The sequence below is a fragment of the Chiloscyllium punctatum genome, chromosome 30 (assembly GCF_047496795.1).
Source record: "Chiloscyllium punctatum isolate Juve2018m chromosome 30, sChiPun1.3, whole genome shotgun sequence".
Lineage (NCBI taxonomy): Eukaryota > Metazoa > Chordata > Chondrichthyes > Orectolobiformes > Hemiscylliidae > Chiloscyllium > Chiloscyllium punctatum.
Genome location: NC_092768.1, coordinates 6,213,427 through 6,230,626, shown reverse-complemented (window position 1 = coordinate 6,230,626; position 17,200 = coordinate 6,213,427). Strand labels below are relative to the sequence as shown.

Here is a 17,200-nt window from a genome sequence, read left to right as displayed (position 1 = left end):
TTCCCCCTCTCAACCCCAATCCAACTCAACACATTGAAACAGATGGTAGCCTCATGGTAATATCACTGGACTAGTAATCAGAGACCCAGGCTGAAGCTCTGGGGATATCAGTTCAAATCCAATTCCATTGATAAATTCTGTAAATGAAAGCTAGTCTCAAAATAACTATCACTGATTGTCATAAAGACCCATTTGGTTCACTACTGTCCTTATCTAGTCTGGCCTGCATGTGACTCCAGACCAACAGCGGTGTGGTAGACCCCTTAATTGGCTTAGCAAGTGTCTGAGTAATTAGTAGTAATTAGTAATAAGCAACAATGCTACCATTGCCAGTAATTCCCACTTCTTATGAAACATTAAAAATAGAGGTTGAATTCTGCCACTTTGAGACTTTGGTCCCTCAGCCTTACCTGAACCAGGTAGTGAGAATCTGAGCCCATCCTCTGGCATAAAGTTCAGAGCAATGAGCACCACTAAGCCATTAACAAAATTTCCAATTTCTAATGCTCAATGGGATGGAGACTGGGGTGGGAGGAGTGTGGAGAAAGCAGCGGTTAAGTTGGAGGAAAGAGTTACAAGGGATTCTGTAGACAGTCAAAGTAGATAAAACTAACGCATGGGAAGTAGAAATTCCATGGGAGGTGGTGGTGTTGTAAGCCTCAGTTCGAAGCTGTGGACATCTAACATCGAAAGGTCCGATTACAAGTCGGGCTCCGCTGTACTTCAATTATTTTTTTGAAATATGAAATCAGTGGTAAAACCATTTCACTTCCATCACAATTAAAATGTGCTTTACTTGAAAGGGCCCAACATTGAGTAGCGGAAGGTGTTGGAATCAGATAATAACAGAAGATTGTCATGGGGAGTGTCTAGAAATGGGGAGGGAGAAGTTCACTGTACTGGCAAGATAACCCTCCATTAATCTCAACAGAAAAACTCATTCCATTGTACAGACAAGGATTGACTTTCAGAAGACAGGAAAAGAATGGGAGGAAACAACATTCATTATTTATATATTTTATTAACTGTTGACATTCAGTTTGACAATTTGAAAGATATTCTACTTGGATTTGTTTTCACCTTAATCATTGTCTTTTCCTCCTTGCTTTCTCAATCATTCTTTGACTTGATCTCCTTTATTATTTTTCTTTCTCAGTCCCTTCCCCATTTCTCATTTTCTCTCTTCAATCCTTCCCCCTCCCTGTCTTGATCCATCACTTAGCACTTAGCACCCCATTCCCACTTGAGAAAGGGTGGGTTAAGGATTTTCTTTACCACAGTTGCTCTGAGCTTGGCTGCGGATGAATTGATTTGCTCTAGGCTCCTCCTGTAAACTTCTATAAGGCAACAGTTGGCTTAACAGTGAGCATTTCCTCATTACGATACTGCCTGGGTTTGAAACTTGCTCAACAGGATTCAAACTGATGTGTGGCTTTGTCCTCAGGGACTACCCTGATGTCTCACTCACAATCCATTGGTATTTTAATTTCTTGATATCTCCCGCATTTGTCTGCAGGTTGTTGTTTTCAAACATTGCCTTAAACTCCACAGGTATTTGAACTGAGATAGATGAGAGACCATTTGTCTTCTGTTCTTCTTTGGGAGGGTGGAGTGACAACTTTAGTGGAAATTATTACCATGAACAACCACAGAAGTGGCTGGGGCCTTTGTATTTTCTGAAAGGATTTTCTTCTATTTTGCTTCCTGTCCTTTGTTTCTGAAACTGGGTGGGGGACAGGAATTAATATTGAAGAAATGTGGAGGATTCATCTTAATGGCCATTCGGAGAATCCCTTCAGGTACAGAATGTATGTGAAGATATCAGAAAGTTTACCATGGCCATGCCTAGTATTTCTCATTACTCCCCATTTCCCTTCTTGGGGCAAAAAAAGGTCAATTTCAGTGCTTGCTCTTCAGTAAAACACTTTTAATGTCACATGTATGTTTTCTTTAAGCCATTAACCCTTTGAGTACTTGGCACCAATTGCAGCATTGTAATTCACCACTGTAAAAAGAGAAAAAGTGATTTTTTTTTCTATGCAAGAGCTCAGATGGACAGGTAAATGTATCTCAAACCAATGTTTAAAGCATACTGACATTTTGCAAGTACTATGCTCTCTGTTCAGATAGGTTATTGCCTCTCTGATATGACACCAATGTTGCAAACAAGTTGGTCTAATAAGGATTTGGGGTTTGGAGTGGGACTGAAAGTAATGATTTCAGTCTTCCTAATATTTACTTGGAGAACATTTCTGCTCATCCAGTACTGGATTTCAGATAATTAAGCAACAGTGTGAGATTGTAAACAGGTGGTGATGAGGTAGATTGGATATTGTCAATTTACATGTAAAAATTGAAAGCGTACCTTCATATGATGTCACCAAATGCAATATGTAAATGAGAAATAGGGAGGAGACAAGAATAGGTCATTTGGGGTTACTAGAGGAAATGGTATAAGAACAGGAGAAGAAGCTACTGCAAATGATACTCTGATTACGATTAGATAGAATGGAATCAGGTGAGAAAACAGTCCCACTCAAATGGATAAGTGAAGAGGAGTTGGTTAGGATAGTGTGGTCAAACATGTTCAAGGCTTCAGGTAGGTTAGGAAGGGTGAGGAGGGAAGGTTTACTTTGTTTACAATCATGTAAGGTGTCATAAATTACTTGGATAAGAGCTGTTTCATTGCAGTCACAGAGATGAAAAACCGAATGGAGGGATTGAAAGATGAAGTACTGGATTAGATTGCTCTGGATTTGGGAGGTGACAATATATTCAACAACTTTGGAGAGGCTTGGAGACCAGATGGTATTTTCAAGAATTGTGGGGTCAGGGTTGTCTTGTTTAAGAAAGGGGTGATGACAACAGATTGAAAGAAGAGAACAAGAATACCCAAACAGCAAACCATTTACAATATCACCTAACAACAGGGCCAGAATGGGATGTCAGGTAGTTAGTATTTTAGCGGGAATAGGATTGGGGGAAGAGGAGGTGGGTTTCATAGATAAGTTGAGCTCGGTGAGAGCAAGAGGAGAGAAACTAAGATACAAAATTAGGACCAGGACAGAAGGGATCTTTAAAAGACAAATCAGGGCAGGACTTGTATTCTTAATGGTAATGCCCTGGGGAGTGTTGCTGAACAAAGAGACCTTGGCGTGCAGGTTCATAGTTCCTTGAAAGTAGAGTCACAAGTAGACAGGATAGTGAAGATGGTGTTTGGTATGCTTTCCTTTTTGAGTCAGCATTGCATTGAATATAGGAGTTGGGAGGTCACATTGCAGCTGTGCAGGACATTGGTTAGGCCACTTTGAGAATTTTGCATTCAGTTCTGGTCTCTCTGCCATAGAAAGGATATTGTGAAACTTGAAAGGGTTCAGAAAAGATTTACAAGGATGATGCCAAAGTTCAAGAGTTTGAGCTATCGAGAGAGGGCCGAATAGGCTGAGGCTATTTTCCCTGGAGCGTTAGAGGTTGTGGGGTGACCTTGTAAAGACTTATAAAATCATGAGGAGTGTGGACAGAGTGAATAGCCATGGTTTTTTTTCCTGGGGTAGAGTCCAAAACTAGAGGACATAGGCTTAAGGTGAGACAGGAAAGATTTAAAAGCAACCTAAGGGGCAACCCTTTCACATAGAGGGTAGTGCGTGTATGAAATGAGCTGTCAAAGGAAGTGGTGGAGGGTGGTACAATTACAACATTTAAAAGGCATCTGGATGGGTAAATGAATAGGAAGGATTTAGAGAGAAATGGACCACATACTGGTAAATGGAACTAGATTAATTTAGCAAAAACTGGTCGGCATGAACAACTTGAACCGAAGGGTTTGTTTCCATGTTGTATATGGTGAACTAATAATAGAGGGGATGCTGCAGAGGTAGCTGATTGTAATGTCTTGATATTTGTCACAATGAGCTCCGAGTTTCTTACATTTGTTGGAAGTGAGAGGGAACATGAAAATCATTTGCAGAGCAAAAAAAATTCCAGGCATCATCTGTATAGTTTAGGCAAACAAGAACAGAACCCAGTGGTGTTTTAAGTGGATCAGATCTGGCTGTTGTCCACCATATCTCTTCAAGGGACAGAGATCTTGGAAACGGAGGGTGTGAGGTGTTGTCCAAGAAAGAGAGCACTTGTTCTTTTGGGAATTAGGGCAAAGGTGGAGATCATATATAATTGAGTATATGGAGAAATTATATAGCAAACAGAAGGCTGAAGATTAGACATTTGGAGTTTTGAATACATAGTTGTAAGTGAACTAGGGATATTTTTGTTTTGACAAATAGATACAAAAGAAGGTGGGCTGATATGTTGAAGGAGAATATGGGATGGTGAGCGATATAAGGAAGTTAAGAGATAGCCTTATTTATAATAGATAAGAAGTTAACCTCCTGGACACTTATGAGCATATGACGGAGAAACATCATGAAGTATAAAAATTATTTTTAAATCACTCGTTTATTTTTGAAACATGAAAACAGAGGAGAAAGGCAGTTTTCAACTCAATAAGTATCCAATTGGTTATTCAGAAGTCTGTCTGCATTCTAATTGGCTATGCATGTGACAATGAACAGCAGTAGAAATAGGGGTTACAAGTCATATGATTCCAGGAATACATTCGGAGTTGGCCACTGTTAAACATAACTTAAACTGGCTACTTCTTTTCACATAGAACTTAGACTGTATTTCCAACTATGCCACAAATATCCATCTTGTGAATCAGATCCTAAGGTCCTATTGCTATATGGCGAATGTTCTCCTGTCTCTGCTTTGGCACATTCCCGTTTCTCTCACGTAGAAATGGCTGCAGGTCATTGGAAGGTCTCAAAGGGTTAATCAGTTTCCATTTCTCATAAGGATTGTTTAGGATTGGTAATATTTGTCTTGTGATGATGGCCTGTGCTGAATACTAGTCTGTCAACGAGAGCAGAGCAGTTTGAATAACTGTTGTTCACGTCTCACTAGTTGCCACTTCCAGCAGACTGCTGTCATCTTGTTCATGCGGTAAAGGCAAGTGCAACTCTACCAATACAAAATGAATATTGCAAAACGTCAGTTCAGAGCACAGGTCCAACTTAATTCAATTGAGTGGGTGGTGAGTTTGCAACACAGAGTGATACCAACAGCTTGAGTTCAATTCCTCCACCAGCTGAGGTTGTCATGAAAGAATCTCCTTTCTAACTTCTCCCCTTGCCTGAAGTATGGTGACCCTCAGGTTAAACCACCACTGGTTGTCTCACTGTCATGAAAGCAGCCCTATGGTCCAGTTGGACTATGGCAACTTAACTTTTACAATTTAACCTCCTGCCTGTTGCCTGAAATAATCTGTTCTCAGATCTCAGCACCAATGGAGTTTAACCCCAGGCCTTGGCACAGGCACGGTGAACTGAGTAGCCTCATCTGTGCTGCAAGATACACATAAGTTAATGAAAATTAAGCACAGGCTATTTTTGTTTTGCTTCCCCTCTCTCGCATATCAAACTGTGGAGAGCAGCAAGTAAACAAAGTATTGAAGACAGCCATCATTCCATGTGTTGGTATTTGGTGACCTCAGGCTTTCTGCTTCGCAGATTTTTAAAATATTCCATCCTCCCAAACATAAAACAGAGGTATGGAACCACCAGAGTCAGTCAGGAAAATCAATTAATCAAAATACTGCATGATTTTGGACACAAAAAGCCCCAATTTGATTACAAATTCTAAGCTGACATTTCAACCAATACCACAGAAAATGTACAACAATTGCTTTAATAGTGTTAGTCGTGGTTCTATCCTGGTACTCTACCTCGGAGTCAGTAGGATCATGTGTTCAAGTTACATACTAACAGTTGAGCACCAAGTCAAGACTAACACACTCAATTCAATACTGAGAGAATACTGAGAGAATTGTCAGAGGCACCATCTTTTGGCTGAGGGATGTTAAATCACGGCCCTGTGTGCCATTGCAGGTGGAATTAAAACATTCCACAGCTAATATTTGAAGATGAGTCTGGGATTCTTCCCCAACGAACAGCATATGTAATTTATTACACTGCTGTTTGTGGGACTTTACTCTGCAGTACATTTGCAGCAGGAGTGGGGGTATTGGGGGGGGGTTAGCATCTTAAATGGAGGAAGAGAGAAACAAAAAATTCAATTGTGTTTTGATCGAAAGTTCTGTCTTTCATTTCCCCTTGCCCACGCTAACTGAAAGATGAATAGAATTCCTCCTCACTCTTCGTTGGAGTTACTGCTGAAAATGCTCTGCTCTCTTGATCATGTAGCAAGTGTGTTGGTCTCAATATCTCTTGTAGTGATTTGTCTGGGATTATGTGATGGGATAGCCTGTGTGTGTATTACTGTTGGTGTGCATGCCTGTATGCATCTGTGTGCATTTTGGGTGATGCCTTTGTGCCTCTCAAAACCCCATGAGATACTAGTGCATCATCCATCAACACATCTGAGTGTTGGATGAGGTAATGTTGATGGTGGAAACTACTGCAGATGTACTGGATTTTGGGAAGACTTTTTTTTAAAATTGAAGAATGACCGAATGCTATAAGGATGTTCATGGACTTGGCAAAATTATTGGAAAATCCTGGTTCTAATGTTAATTTGTAATTCTACTGGCAAAATGACTTGTGTGGCATTTGCAGAGAGGCAAATTGCTGTGAGGAATCTGCTTCAGTTTTAAGCACAAGAAAATACAAAATACAAACCAGTTAAGGATTTTGTGAACATGGTGGCCCATTATTCACAGATCTATTTGAGGTGACCTGGTGCTTTTTGGCTATTGGACAGCTTTCTTCAGCTGAAGGACCATCTCAGAAAAGGAGAGCAATGCTGTGTTCTACTTTTGGCCCATTCTTCTATCCTATTAACTTTTTGATTGTTTTGGAAGAGGTTTTCTTTGAATAGTTCTCTAAGCCAGAGCTGTGTGAACTGTTGGTATTTGCTTGTTTTTCTTCAATAAGGCCATTCAGCCTTTCAAAAGATTTATTTCCTCCCACAGGCTGTGTATAACGAACCTCAGGAATGTAAAAGCTTGTTGTCTTTTTGGTTCTGCTCTGCAGTGTACTGTGAAGAAGACACACGTCCAGTTTAAATCCATGTTTCCATGACATTCTTCATATTTCTTAAGCTGGTCATACTAACCCAATCTTGGTGTTCTGATTTAGGATCTAACCATCAGTGAGGCAACAGCGCTTTCCCAAAAACTTCTGGTCCCGGCTTAGTCAAAACAGGACACACCAGCGAGTAAGAAATATAAGTGCAGATAGAACTGAGATCCTGGACAATGTGAGCTGGATTACCAACAGTACTGGCTCAGATACAGCCTTGTGAATTATCTGATCCATTCTAATTCCCAACCTCCTCTCCTCCATACCTCCAGCTGCTTAATGAGGAAAAATACCATGGGCAAATCTGCAACAAATGTAAGGTCCATGCACATCCTTCCATGATGCAAGGCCAACCAGGATACCATCCATTAAACTGTCTAATTCAGGTTACAGTAGCAATTCAGTGGTGAATTTGGAAAGCATTAATACATTTCAGGGTGTCGAGGACAACAGATTCATAACAAGTTGATGGAGTTAAAATACAACCAGTCTCTGACTAGTGATACAGGCTTGAGGGACAGACTAACAATCTTATGTCTGTAACTCAAGAAGTGGAATTATCTTCTCTCACAGACACCACCTCATCCCTTTAAAAGACGCCTCTGGAACCTCAGAGTAACTGAAGTTTACAAGGTCGAATTGATTAGTTTTTGCGATGATGTAAGAGGGATAATGAAGCAAAGGAGAGAAAATGGAACTTGGTAAAAAGTTTAGCATGATCTGACTGAATGACTTCTTCCCGTTCCAATCTGTTGGTGTAGTTTCATTAACTACAACAATATCATTTGGTTCAAGTCACTTTTTCTAGCAGCACAACAAATGAATAAAATATCTGGTATGATTTCATTGACTACATCATCATCATTTGGCTAAAGTCACTTTTTCTAGCAGTACAATAAATTAATAAAATAGCTAAAACAGACATTAGTTTGTGTAACTTAAAGTGCCCTACTGACCAGCTGTATTCTACACCTGAATTTCCCATTTCTAAATGGATTCTTGTGCTTTGCACAGTGTTCAATAAGCTCCATGTGGCACTGTCTTTATGATTTGTGATCCAAACCTATCAATATTTCATTTTTAATATTTCACTTAAAAATGGTAAAACAAACCACAGTACTGCACACTATAGAAGAGTTTGATATTGGGGCAGTTAGAAAAGACTAAAATTTTGATCAGAAAGTAGGTTTTAGAAGGAAATCTCAGCTTAGAGACAAGCCACACTATGATAAGAAACTGACATAGCATCTAACAAAGTTTAGGGACTTATTTTCCACTGGAATGATGAGGAGAAGCATTTTTATAAAATAAATAGCTTTCGAAAAGCAGGAATCTCAGAATCTATTGCTTATATGCATATTAGATGGTCTCAGGAGGAAAAACATCTAGATACCAGAAAGCAGAATGAATATAAGTCAGAAATGTTTCTGCCCATTAAGAAAAAGTCGATGTCGCCTAGACTTGTATTCCTTAGGTATAGAAGATCAAGAAGAGTTCAAATAGAGATATTTAAGTTGATTAAAGAAATTGATAGTTTAAATAGAACTATTTCCTCTGGTGAGATGTCCAGTATAAAGTGGCAGCATCTTAGAATCAATCACACTGCGGCTAACACAAGATAATGCTTCAAAGCAAGTATTTCTTCAAAGGAGAGTGAAAATCTGTATCTGTGTTCCCCCAAGATGTTATTGAAATTGGGGTCATATTAATTTCTCAAAGGGGAGATAGATGGTTTTTATTAGGCAAAGATATGGAGTTGATGTATGGATATAACAAAGGTAGTACATTAATCATGGGTGGCGTTAATCTCTACATAGATTGGGATAGTCAGACTGGCAGAGGAAACTGTGAAGAAGAATTCATAGAGTGATTTTGGGACAGACTTCTTGAACAATATGTTATGAATCCAGTTGGGACCAGGCTATTTTGGATCTCGTAATGAGGCAGGTTTAATAAATGATGTCAGAGTAAAAGATCCCCTTAGAAAGGGTGACCATAGCATGTTAGGATTTAGCATTCAGTTTGAGTGGAAGGAACTTGAATTGGAAACATCCCTGTTAATCTTAAATAAGGAGAAAGTGAGGACTGCAGATGCTGGAGAGTCAGGAGATTCGATGTTTCGGACATAAACCCTTCATCAGGAATGTGGAAGGGGACTGAGAGATGCCCCTCAGCCCCCTTACCCCTCCACATTCCTGATGAAGGGCTTATACTAAAACATCAGCTCTCCTGCTCCTCAGATGCTGCCTGACCTGTTGTGTTTTACCAGCGCCAAGCCTTTTGACTCTAATCTTAAATAGGGTAATTGAAAAGGATAATGAAGATAAGACTAGCTGGAGTGGACTGGGGAAGGAATTTATCAGCAAAGATGTTGAGGAACAATGGCAGAAATTGAAGAAAGTAGTTCATGGCACAGCAAAGACATATTGCTAGTAGTCATGATTTGGAGATGCTGGTGTCGGACTGGGGTGTACAAAGTTAAAAATCACACAACATTGCTATTGCTAGGAAGGGGATAATCCAGCCATGGTTAACCAGGAAAGTTACCATCAGATTGAAGGAAAAAACATGCAATGTGGCAAACTTTAGAGGTAAGAGCAAAGACTGGTTAATTTTTTTAAAACTAATAAAAGATGACTAATGAAAGACTAATAATGACTTTCATTAGTTTTTAAAATTTTAACTAGACCTTGCTCTTACCTCTAATGAAAGTAATAAGGAGGGTGAAAATAAAATTTGAGTGTAAGATGGACAGCAAAAGCTTTTTTAAATATATAAAAAGGAAGTTGGAAGCCAAAGCGAATATAGACTTCGAATAGAATAAGGCTAGGGGAAATAATAATAGGAAACCAGGAAATGGCACAGGAATTGAATAAGTACTTCGCACCATCTTCACAGTAAAAGACACTGATTAAAATCCTAAAATTATTAAATTCTCAACGGCAAAAAGGAGAGAGAAAAATACAGTAACTATCTCTCAAGAAAAAAAGTGCTAGGGAGATTAACGAGACCAAAGACTTTTAAGACCCCTGGACCTGATGGGCTAAATGCCATGATATTTGAAAGTAGTTAGAAAAATAGCGAACAGACTGGCAGTAACTTTCCAGAAATCCTTATGCTCTGGACAAGTTCAGTGGACTGGAAAACTGCCAATGGTAACACATCTACTTGATAAGATAAAAAACATACAGGCCAGTTAGCTTAACCTCTATAACTTGGAAAATACCAGAGCCTATTACAAAGGATGTAATAGCAGAGCATTTAGAAATGCATAGTACAATCAAGCAGAGTCAGCATGGCTGCATGAAGATAAAATCATGCTTGACAAATTTACTAGAATTTTGTGAGGAGGTAGCAAGCAGGATTGATAAAGAAGCTGTGGATGTCGTACATTTAAGTAGCCTCACATCAGGCTACTTAAAAAGATAACAGCCCATGTTGTTGGAGGCAATATATTAGCATGGATCAAGAAATAACTAACTAATAGAAAATAAAGTTGGGTTGACAGGAGCATTTTCAGGATGGCAACCTATTAACTTGTGAAGTGCTACATCGATCAGTGCTGCTACCACAATTATTTACAATATATTAGTTTACTTGGATAATAGACACGAATGCACTATAGTGAAGTTTGAAGATGAACATATAAAAATAGGTGGGAAAGAAAGCGGTGAGGATGAAATATAGTCAGCAGAGGGATATAGACAGGTTAGGTGAGTGGGCAGAAACTTGAGAGATGGAACAAAATGTGGGGAAATGCAAGGTTATGTGCTTGGGCAAGAAGAATACAGGAGATCAATATATTGAAGAAATATTGCAAAGGTACAGAGGGCATTAGGGTTCCTCATCCTTGAATCACAAAAAGCTAGCGTCCAAGTTCAGCATTTCAAAGTAATTAGTTTATAAAAGTAGGGAAGTTTTGATAAAACTATAAAATGCTTAAACAGACCACAACTGGAATATAATGAACAGAATTAGGCCCTTTATCTAAGGAAAGGTATACTGACCTTGGAAGCAATCCAGAGAAGGTTCAATATGCCGATACCTGATATAGACATTCTGTCTTATGAGGAGAGGTTGAATGCTCTTTGGAATAAACAAGTATCAGAGGCAACCTCTTAGAGTACTTGACTTGACAGATGCAGAAAGATGGTTTCTGCTTGTGGGAGAATTTAGAACCAATGTCCATATTCTCAGAAGGAGGAGTCACACATTAAGACAGACGAGGAAGAGTTTCTTCTCCGAGAGTAATGAATCTCATGAATTCTTTAACTCAGAGATTTGTCAAGGCTCGGACATAAAGTATATTCAATGCTGAGATAGACTTTTAATCAGGAAGAGAACCAAGGACTCTGGGGAAAAGGCTAAAAGTGGATTTGAGGATTATCAGATCAGCCATGATCTCATTGAATACTGATGATGAATGACCTACTCTACTCCTATGTCTTATGATCTTACAATCCAGGCAAGAATAGCACAACAGACTTGAAGGACTGAAGTATCCTGTTGTTAAATTATTTCTCTCATGACATCATCACTCCTTGCAACAGGTTCCTTCCTTTCTGACAACACTATTCAAAGTAGCAGGACAGGTGGAATGATTCCTCCTGACAGTTTAGGCATTCCCTTGGACGCTGGTGATTTGCAGTAACGCTAAATAGATACATACTTTACTGAAGCAAAAGTGAGACAAATCAGATAGCTGCAAAGAAATTATTTTAAAGTTGAGCTCTTCAACCTCGAACACCTAAGCTACCAACTCACCACTCATTGCTCTTTGTTTACTGGACTCTATTCACTGATGCCCCTGTCCTCTGTGTGTAAATACATACATTCACACAATTTGTAAGGTCAAAACATTGACTGTACCTTACTCTATCAGTGGAGTAAGGTTCAAGAAAAATTGACTCCTTGAACGATTTAATGTCCAATGGGCTTTAGCGACTAATATGTGCTCGGTGCATATGCTTCCAATGGGAGGGAGATCAGTTTGGTTTCCAACCTGTTCATTCCAGATACAGAATCAACTCTTCTTCCATTATTTCCTTCATTGTTACCCTCTCCAACTACACCATTAACTTACATTACTGTGTATTCCAAAGTTCTACATCTGCCACAGTAATTTTAAAAAATGGTTGTAATCATGCCTGTTGTGGAAATACTTGGTCCACTGACTATCTCTAAACAAAATCATAAACCAGTCTTCAGGCTTGAATTACTAAGTGAATCTTCCAAAATTTTTGCAACAGTAAATTTCAACAAGATGTTCAAAGACTATGAATTCAGTGTCTCCTACAGCCCAGTTTGAATAAGCTTGGCAATGAAAGCCAAGCTGTGCAGTCTACTGCCTGGACTAAATTGTGTATGCTTATTTGGCTAGTAGTGGGGGTAAAAAAAAAAGAATTGACAAAGTCAGTTGAAATTACGATACATTGATGGGAAAACAGCTTTAATTGTCATGTATTTTGGAAGTAGCTTGATGAGACAGTGTATAGAGAAATTTACCCTGTGTTTAACTTGTTCTGTACCGGACCTAGAAATGTTGACTTTCACTTAAGAGGCAAAAATTAGGAAAATGTAGACAATTAAGAACTGATTCCAGGTAGAAGTCTTATAATTTACAAACCTGGTACTCTGCACAAACCATTTTCTATCTCCTCTATTGTGGAGTCAACTAAAAACATTTATTTTCCACTAAGGAAAAGACCTGCATCTTTCTTACACACTGTTCCCAAAGGTGAATCAAGTAAACCGTAAAATGTACACTCTGATATTTTACTGGTTTCCTTCCTTGATAGGATGTTCCATGGTTGCAGTTGCTCATGGTCCACATAGCATTCCATCATTGCTATCTGCACTTACCCTCAGCCCCATTTCGAATTCAGATGGGGTGTGGCATGGTATTTGGGGTGCTTCAGATGGCATGTTTGACCATGCATGAGGTATGCATGCATGTGGATAAGTAGCTGGATTGTTTGAGTGACAGAATGTTCAAATGATTGTGTCACATATGTTTGGGATTGGCATGTCCAAGTGTTTTGATAGATATGACATTATTTGGATGTATGTGTAATGGAGTGTGGTTGACACAAAGTTTTGGAAATGAATGTCGAGATGTTTAGGAAGTAAATAATAGTGATAAAAAAATCTTAAGGTGCAGTTGATCTGGTGTTCGAGATGGATGTAACAGTGTTTTTGGAGTGTTTGGGTATTCAGGCTTTTGAATAACGTAGCAATTGGGAGTACAGGGTGGCACGGTGGCACAGTGGTTAGCACTGCTGCCTCACAGCGCCAGAGACCTGGGTTCAATTCCCGACTCAGGCAACTGACTGTGTGGAGTTTGCACATTCTCCCTGTGTCTGCGTGGGTTTCCTCCGGGTGCTCCGGTTTCCTCCCACAGTCCAAAGATGTGCAGGTTAGGTGAATTTGTCATGCTAAATTGCCCATAGTGTTTGGTAAAGGGGTAAATGTTGGGGAATGGGTGGGTTGCGCTTCGGCGGGTCGCTGTGGACTTGTTGGGCCGAAGGGCCTGTTTCCACACTGTAAGTAATCTAATCTAATCTACAAGTGACATAGCATTGGATTGTATGTGATGAAGTATTCTCAGAGGTTTGCATTTGCTTGCAATAGGACATCAGATGGTGTGCTTCGTAAAGAGTTAGACAGAAGCACAGAGAAAAGAGACCATTAGGCCAATTAAGTGTCTGTCAACCAAAAGATAGCTAGCCAGTCAAATTCCATATTCCATTTCTTGATATGTAGCCTGTTGGCACCAAGTATTTATTTCTAAATAGTTTTTAAATGCAGTTGGTGTATCTGCATCTTTCATCTTTTTGAGTAATGAGTTCCAGATCTCTTCCACTCTGGGTGAAAGCAAATCCTCAATATCTATCTAATTCTTCCACAATTCATTTAAATCTTTGCCTCTAAGTTGTTGAGTTCCCTATTAACGGGAATAGATCCTTCCATTTCACAATTTATTATCAACTAAATAAACTAAACACAGCCTTTATAAAATCTTTTCTCATATCTAAGATCCTCCGTTCCTGGCAATCTCTTCAGTATAGCACATCAAATCTTTCTGATATTATAGTGACAAAAACAATATGCACTACTCTAGCTGTCGTCCAATTAGTATTTTAGACAATTTCTAGTATAAGCTCTTTGCTCTTGTATTCTGTGCCTCAGCCAAGAAAAGAATGTTTCCCATATAAATTCAGTCCTCTTAGGAGTGGACATTCAGTCCTTCAAGTCTGGTCTGACATTCAATGTGATGATGGCCGAACCTTTACCTCAATGCCATATTCCTGCTTTCTCTTGATCGCATCAATATCTAAACGTTTATCAACCTCTTCTTTGAACATATTCAGTGACTTCCACAGCATTCTATGATACAGGTAGAAGATCCTTTTTCTGAAATGCTCGGGACCAGCTGTTTTTTTTGGAATTCGGAATTTTCAGTTTTCAGAACAGTGACAGTTTAATGGTGAAATTTTTAAAAATCTTACCGGAGAAGCAGACTTCTAACTAAGAATGTTCTTGGCCACAATCTCTATATTGCAAATGAGTGATACACATCGAATGGGTGTCAACTTGGAAGCATTCACAGAGAAACCCCAGGCCTGTCTGTGCTTGGCCACGTCCCTCCACGTGACATCTGAGCGACACATATGCAGCGGGGTAACTGTTTGCTCACCAATCAATCTTGTTAACGAGAAAAAATACTGCCCAAAAAACCTTCGGATTTTGGAGCTTTTCGGTTTTTAGATGTTCGGATAAAGGATTTTCTACCTGTAGTGAATTCCAACGGTTTGATCACACTCTAATTGATAAAATGTTTCCTTATCTCAGTCTCAAATAGCCTACCCCCTATACTGAGACTGTGACCCCTGGTTCTACCCACCCAACTTGCATTTAGTCTGTCTAGCTCTGTTAGAATATAATCGATGATCCCTCTGTTCCTCTGTACTTTTCAGAAATCTATCATTTCTTGTGTCTTTCCTTGCCTTGATTGCCTTTGCAGATTCTTGACCTCAGACTTCTCCACACTGAAATCCGTGTGTCACGGTACCAACCACCTGATTGGTCCATTAGCATTTGTTGCTTGCAGCCTTTTTCCACCCTGACAACAGCGCAGGCAATTAACAACTCCCCCAATTAAAATTTAATTATTGATAGATATCAGCAAGGGACCCAGTACTGAAACCTGTGCAACTGTACTGAAAACAGATTCAAAAATAACAGTCTACCAAAAGTGCTTTCTGCCACTGAGCTAAATATGGACCTGATTTACCAGATTGACTTGGATACCATGGATATTAAATTTTCCAGCTCCCTCAATTGTGCTTGCAGGATCACATCCCTCTTTGAACCTGTGTCATTGGCATCAATATGGACTATAATCTGTGGCTGAACCCCACCTCCTAAGCCCCACCAAATGTTCTGCAGCTGCTCTGGACCCCAACATCAGAAAAGCAACATAACATCCTGGAGCTGAGTTTGCTGCCACCAAAATGCCTATTCTTGCCTTCTTGCCTATTTGTGTGTTCCATATTATTATTGCCTTTCTGAACTTACTCTTTCTCTTCGTAAATGCATCTAAATCACCAGTAATTCATTAATTTTAGCTCTGGCTGCACTCACCAAATTAAAAAAAATCCTCAGTTATATTTAGAACTGCATACCAGTTGATGCATACCAGCTGAAGAATCTGATGCATTCAGGGGACTCCTGAACTTCTCACCTGACTCTAACTGGCTGTTTGAAGATCACTTGGTATCCAGAGTCTTGAAATGAGAAACTTGGGCTTCAAGTCCCATCTAGTCCAGAAGTGCGTAACAACATTCCTGAACAGGTTGATTAGTAAAATAGGTCATTGTATCCTTTTTTTTGCCTACCCAATTAAACTGTAGTGTGACCACATCCAAGAATGTGTGATTCACATTACCTCATAAATGCATCACAGTGATCAGAGCAGATGCTGAAATTTTGTGAAACTGAATTTACTCCTCCAATTGATGACACTTTCTATCCAGGTGATTTTACAGGACTCAAGAAGTGTCTTTAAGTTCCTAAGTGGAACAGGATGTGTATTCCATATGCCTGAGGTACCTCCATTTGACTAATTAGTAATTGGAGAAAAAAATTGAAAAAGATTAATTAAATCAACACTTATCAAAATTGCCAATCAACTTCTTGCCTTGTGCTTAGGTCACTTTATCGTTTAAGGAAATGCTCTAAATGTTTTATTTAATTCTTAATTCTTAATGCTTAACACTGAAAATATCAATTCAGTAGTATTCTCCAAGAACAAAAGGCTTCCAGCAACCCAATATATGTTCTGCGTACTGCACAAATGAGTAATGCAACATATACATTTCAGTGCCAAAGTGATGCTAGTTTGAGGACCGCAGTTCCTAATGACTGCAAATTACATCAAATAGCATGTCCGTTTGGCTGATGTAGCAGGCAGAGTACTTGCCATACTCAACCAGCTCATGCTGATAAAACATAACTGGCCTATATAAAATTTGATTCCAAGACTGGAAAAGATTTGTTGAGCATTCCCAATTATGCTAAGAATTACAGTAACAACTAATTTAGGATTATCAGTCAGTGGTGGAGTGTGATTTATGTAAGTGTGCTAGAGCTGCTTACATTCATGTCGAAGGCCTTGTCCTTTGCAACCAGAAAAGACATGTCCACACATTATGCCATTTTTTTAACAACACAAAAACTTTTGACAGTCATTCCATGATGCATTCCCATATCAGTGTCTTGACCAATCAGGGTTGACCTGCCTAGTTTGCATTTACTCAAAAGCTTTGTGTTGACAGACACAGACTATTACAGCATGGTAAAAGATTCTTCAGCCCATCAAGTCCAAGCCAGTCATTAAGCACCTATCTATTGTAATCCCATTTCCCAGCACATGGTCAATAGCTTTGAATTCTGTGGTGCTCCAACTGTTTGTCTAAATCCTTCTTGAAGATTGCAATGATTCCTTCCTCTACAACCCTTTGAGTTCGAGATACCCACCAACCTGTGGATGAATAAAAGATTTCTTTTAAGTTGCGTCTGAAAGTGGGAACTCCTTGAAGCCT

At 39.3% G+C, this 17,200-nt stretch overlaps 1 protein-coding gene across 14 annotated transcripts in view; it reads left to right on the top strand.

The window, feature by feature from the left end:
- The window catches only part of LOC140455148 (ras/Rap GTPase-activating protein SynGAP-like), a 1,171,996-nt gene that overhangs the window by 770,105 nt on the left and 384,691 nt on the right, over positions 1-17,200 (top strand). The gene's annotated exons all lie outside the window — the stretch shown is intronic.